The following is a 5,909-nucleotide window of genomic DNA, read 5'->3' as shown; positions in this document are numbered from 1 at the left end:
CCTCATCTGTAAAATGGGGGCAAGACCAAGTGCTCATCGGAGAACTTCAGGAAGTTCAGAGTCCCCCTAGGCACGAGGTCAGGCATGAGGTTGGGCCAGAGGCTTAGAGGTCGGGCAAGTGTGTCTTCAGGCTCCTCCCTCTGCTCCGCTTTGACATTAAGGCTCACCTGGGTCCCTGCCTGCGGCCCTGCTGTCACAAATCCATCCTTTGGTTATCACCACGACCCTCAGAACACCTGGGAGAAGAGGGGGGGTGGGACAGGGTTTTTCTCCCCATTTTGCTGATAAAGCAACTGATTTCTTATCCAGGGAGGCCGTGCATCTGGTTAGCAGTCAAAGCAGAATCTGGCTCCTGATTTCCAGATGGAGGTTCTGTGCCTCTGTGCTCTGGTGACTGCCGCATCCCTGGCTGTATAAGTAGACAGGGCAGCCCCTTTCAACACACCTGGAGTGAGTTCCTGCTCAAGGCAAGGGGTTGTGAAGTGGATCTTGGAGACTGTGCACCCAAGAAGGAGGAAGCCGGAGTCAGAGGGAGCAGGGAAGAGTCAGGCTGACTGGAACAGGGGCCCTGAGAGGCTGAACCCTCCAAGGCAGAACTGCCCTGGGTGGGGCTGGGGGGCAGCCTCCACCAGCGCGAGAAATGGTACCACTCCGAAGCAAGAGTGGCACAAAGTCCCCCTCCTAGGCTGGGTGAGTTCCCCCGGGGGAAAGGACGGCTCCCAGGGTTGGGGTGAAGTGGGAAGGGTTTGGATGTGCTTGACACGCACACCGGTGGGTACCAGGCCCCAGTCACAGTTTAAACACTTACTAGTTGTGGGATCTTGGGGAGCTTGGGACACATCCCCTCACCTCTCTGAGCCTCTGTTTACTCATCTGTCAAATGGGAATCATAGTGTATACTTTTGAGAGAAGATTTGCAGTAACACCTGTAGACTGCTTAGCACAGCGCTGGGGATCTAGTTGGTGCTCAATAAATGGTAATTAGCTCCTCCCTTCTGTCCCATAGCAAGTGGGAGCCCATTGCAAGTGCTCAGTGAACGTTTGGTTCTATAGAGCAAGGGAAGGCTTCAAGGGGTCATGGCAGTCAAGAGGTATGGATACAGGGTACAGTCCTTAGCTTTGTGGGATGTTATACGTGTAAAAGCTTCTGCTGTGGCGAGAAGCTTTGCTTTAGGGGTCAGTTTCTGGCCCCCCAGCCCCTGAGCTTTCTGTCTGCTGTAGGTGCTCTGAGCTTTCAGGTTGTTCACATTCAGAAGAACCTTGTGGGAAGAGGGTGTGGGACGGCAGAGAAAGGCCCTATCCCGATGGCCCCTGTCTCTCCCTTAGAAAACCACATCTTCCTGATGAGTCATTAATGCAGTGGTGCCCACACCTTCACCTGGACAAACCTTCTTCCATTTTGTTCAGTGGAAGGACACAGCCCTTCCAAAAGCAACAAAGCAGTGGCCTGGACAGGTCACATCGTCCTTGTTCTGCCCTGACCACAGTCCATTTCCCTTCTCTCCCTCTCATTCCAGTCTTGGCTCTGGCATCCCTGCCCCTTGGACCCTCATTCTCGTTCACCCAAGCCCAAGCCCCTTAACTCCAGGCTGCCTTTCCTGAATCCTCTGTGGCTCATCCTGCAAATGCCTCCATGCTGCCTGCATCTGGCAGAACCTGGGGGTTGGGAGGCAGAGAGAGAAGAGGCTTCTGAGACAGACCTGCCCTGGAGACACTTAAGACTGATGAGACATGATTTAAAGTAGGAAATACTCTGGGCCTTGGAGAGCTGGACATCAGTGAGGGAGCCATCACTTCTGGAGGGACCAGGGCATCTTCCAGAGGTGGACGCATTGGTAGGAGATGGACATATAAACATGGAAGAGAACATTCCTAGCGGCTCAGAGGAATACAAATTCATGGCATGTACAAAACTGGATTCATCCAGTTTTGCTACAGTGTAGAATTTGTGGAAGAAAGTTATAAAGATCAAGCTGGAAAGGTACGTTGGGGCCAGATTTTGAATGCTCTTCCTGCATTCCAGACTAAGGCAATCCATTCATTCCACAAACTGTTGTGCCCCTTTACGAGAACCGAAACACAGATAGGAATCAGCCTCGTCCTTTACAGTAACCAGTATGGATGGGGGCTACAGTGTGCCTGAGAACATTGGAGGGAGTCTCAGGAAAAAAGCTTGATACACCAGATTCCTGGAGAGACTGAGGATCTGTTTCTTTTAAATTGTGCCGGGGGGAAAAAATGAACTTTCAGAAAGAGGACACACAGTACGAGCCCTGTAATCATAGGGGTGGTTGGTTTGGCTGTACACCCCCTGTACAATGTGACAACAAAGTCAGTGCTGCTTGATGACTTGACTTCTAGGCTCAAGGGACAAAGCAAAGAACATATGTACAATGCAAATGTTGTCAAGCTCAATAATGAAAATATGGAAGTTCAGACAGCTAAGTGGGGAGACAGAGGCGGGGGTACAGAGCAGAGGGAAGGGCAAGGATGCTGAGAGCTTCATGGTACGGCGTGAAAAGATACTGCTTGCAGTGGGTGGCTCAAGAAATAAAGGTCCAAGGCTATTATTTCAATTGTAAAAATGATTAACAGAGGAAGTAAAATAAGTATATAAATAATTGTGTTGACACGTGGGCTGTGGTTTTAATAACCTAACTCATCATTAACAGGACTCTAGAGGTAACACCTAAAATTTCGGACAACAGGCAGCCACACAAACATTTATTTACCGGCATGGAAATAAGGACCAGAAGCAAGTGCGAAACAAGGTAAGAAGTGATTCTTTCCGGGCAGTGAAGATGAGGCGCAACAGAGGGGAGTTGGCAGGAAACTGTTGTCTGTAACTCCACTCATGTTGAATTTTGATTTAAGAAAAATGAAGTGGATGGTCACTGTTCTTTACCTATTGGGAGCCAGTAAAAGAGTTGGTTCTTTGGCCAGTGACAAGGTTGTTTGAGTATTTTTAAAAGTATTTATGTATTTGACTTAGAATAAATAAAACATTCATAAGGCACAAAATGTGAAAGATACAAAGGGTGTACAGTGACGCTTCCTTTGCCCTTGGTCCCAGTTCTCCCAGTCCTCTAGAGACAACCAATGCTATCTCTTTTTCTCTTTCCACAGAGGTCATGCACATACAACCAAATATATATACACAGTATGTACATTTTTTCCTCCACTTTCCCCCACTGCAATGCTTTTAAAAACACTAACAGTAGCATTCTCTGCCTATTGGCCATCACCTTGTATTTTTCGTTCATCAATTTAACTGAGAGATTGTTCTGTATCAGCAATGAGCTTCCTTATTTGTCTTCTTTATAGCTGGATGATATTCATGTTTGGATGGGGAAACAATAAATGACAGTGTCTTTTTCCACACAGCTCCACCGACCCTGTCATCAAACTTTCAGATTTTGTCATCATTGTAGGTGAAAACCAGTATCTTGGTCAACTTTTAATTTGCATTTTTTCTACGTGTGGGGTTGAATAACTTTTCATATGGTTAAGAGCCACTTGTATTTTTTCTTCTGTGAACTGATGATTCCTCTCTTTTGCCCCTTTATATTAATAAGTCTTTTTCTTATTAATTAGTAGAGGCTGTTTATTAGGCAAATATTTCCTCCTGGGTTTGTCCTTTGCCTTTGGACTTTGCCTGTAGGTCTCTGTCACACATCAAGTTTTGATTTTTAATCAGTTTACCTTTTTAAAAAATTTTGGCTGCTTTGGGTCTTCGTTGCTGTGCGCAAGCTTTCTCTAGTTGTGGTGAGCGGGGGCTATCCTTCGTTGCAGTGTGCAGGCTTCTCATCGCGGTGGCTTCTCTTGTTGTGGTGCACAGGCTTCTAGGCACGTGGGCTTCAGTAGTTGTGGCATGCGGGCTCTAGAGCTCAGGCTCAGTAGTTGTGGCACACAGGCTTAGTTGCTCTGCGGCATGTGGGATCTTCCTGGACCAGGGATCGCACCCTTGTCCCCTGCATTGGCAGGCAGATTCTTAACCACTGTGCCACCAGGGAAGTCCCAAGTTTTGATTTTTATGTAGTGGTTTTCTCAGTCATTTATGGTTTCTGGGGTTTGTAGTAGTTTTCTGTCATTTATGGCTTCTAACTCAGAAAGTCCTCTTGGAGATTAACACGATTCTCCCATGGTTTCTTGTAGGACTCTTCCTTTTTCTTCTCTTTTTAAAAATTGCTTACATCTTTTATCTATCAGGAGTTTATATTAGTGTAAGGTGTGAGATGTGTCTCCAACTGACATTTTTTCCCCAGCTGGCTAGTGAGAGTATGTTTTGAGGAGGAGAGTTTAAGGGACAGAAAGGTAGGGCACTGAGCAGAGCAGTATAAGAGGAAGTTTCCCTGGTATAGGTATAGAAGAAACTGGAGGTGGCATTCGAGTCAGGAACTGCTGAGATCATCCAGGTGAAAAGTGAACCCAGGTAGGCCTAAACTAGGGCAGGGAGAGCAGGAAAGATGAGAAAGGGGGAGGGTGGTCCTGGAGATAGAATCCCTAGGACTCAGCTACTGGGTTTTTTTTTTTTTTTTTTTTTTTTGCGTTACGCGGGCCTCTCACTGTCGTGGCCTCTCCCGTTGCGGAGCACAGGCTCCGGACGTGCAGGCTCAGCGGCCATGGCTCACAGGCCCAGCTGCTCCGCGGCATGTGGGATCTTCCCGGACCGGGGCACGAACCCGTGTCCCCTGCATCAGCAGGCGGACTCTCAACCACTGCGCCCCCTCAGCTACTGGTTTAATGGTAAAAAGTAAAAGAAGATGCCTGTCTCCTGCCTCAGAGATGCTATTAGCAGAGAGAGAGAATTCAGTGGTATGTGTTCTGGCTTCACAGAAGCAGGGTGCAAGGATTCAGAGGCAAAGTTTGAAGCCTGTCTGGGACACGCAGGGAAGATTGTTCAGCAAGGTGGTGAAAAGGTGAGAGGGAGTATCAGAGATCTGGGGGATGAATTTCCCTACTGCTCTCTTGAGGGCCTAGCATAGGAGTTACACATTCAGTCCCTTAGTTAGACAGGGGTACGCCCCACCCTGAGGGCTACTGCATTCATCCAACCTGTTGGAGGGACTGATTCAATGGGGTGAATCAGACATATTCCTGACAGACTGGAACGATGGAAGCCTAAAACTGGGGCCACGGGGATAATCCTCTCCTTATATAGGCCTTTAGTATTTTCAAAGTAATTTGTTGTCGTTGGTGGGTCCCATTTTTAAAGATGGAGATCGGGTTCTGAAAGAAGTGAGCTGCCCACTGTTCCAAAAGGAATTCGCAGCAGAGCCTGTAACAACAACAACAACAACAACAACAACTTACATTTCTAGAGCACTTACTATCGCACTGAGCTAAATTATTTATGAACATGAGTTATATCATCTAATCCTCATAATCCTGTAACATAGGAACCACGGCAGGAGGAAGAGGTGGGCTTCTTACCCCCGACCAAGACAGCCTATCTTTCCAAACCCGAAGTGCCCTCTGCCCCCTCCTTCCTCTTCGGTCCAGTCCTCGCCGCCTGCCTGCTCACTTCCTGTCCCCCGACCCAAGCAGGCCAGCATTCCAGTCCCAGGCTGGAGGGACCCCGACACTGTTCATGCAGGTTCGCCAATTTCAGGCGAGGGCACTGAGGATCGTGGAGGAGAAAGAGTCGCGAACACACGTGAGCGGCGGCCGGCAGCAGGAGACCAGACGGCGCGGCTCACGGCTACTGCCCCCACGGAACTGTCAAAGGCGTGAGGGGACTCCAGGCCCGGGACTACGCGCGGGGCTCCTGGGTCCCTCTGCTGAGCTGGGACGCTAAGGGGGCGTGGCCTTCAGGGACGTACCAAGAGCGCGGATTCGTAGGGGGAGGCCTGGCCCCAGAAACAAGCGCACGGCCGGGTTGGGCGGAGCGGCCCCACCTTCGGCCACGC

Source organism: Mesoplodon densirostris, chromosome 16, assembly GCF_025265405.1.
Source record: "Mesoplodon densirostris isolate mMesDen1 chromosome 16, mMesDen1 primary haplotype, whole genome shotgun sequence".
In the NCBI taxonomy this organism is placed as follows: domain Eukaryota; kingdom Metazoa; phylum Chordata; class Mammalia; order Artiodactyla; family Ziphiidae; genus Mesoplodon; species Mesoplodon densirostris.
Note: the sequence above shows the minus strand (reverse complement) of the source record.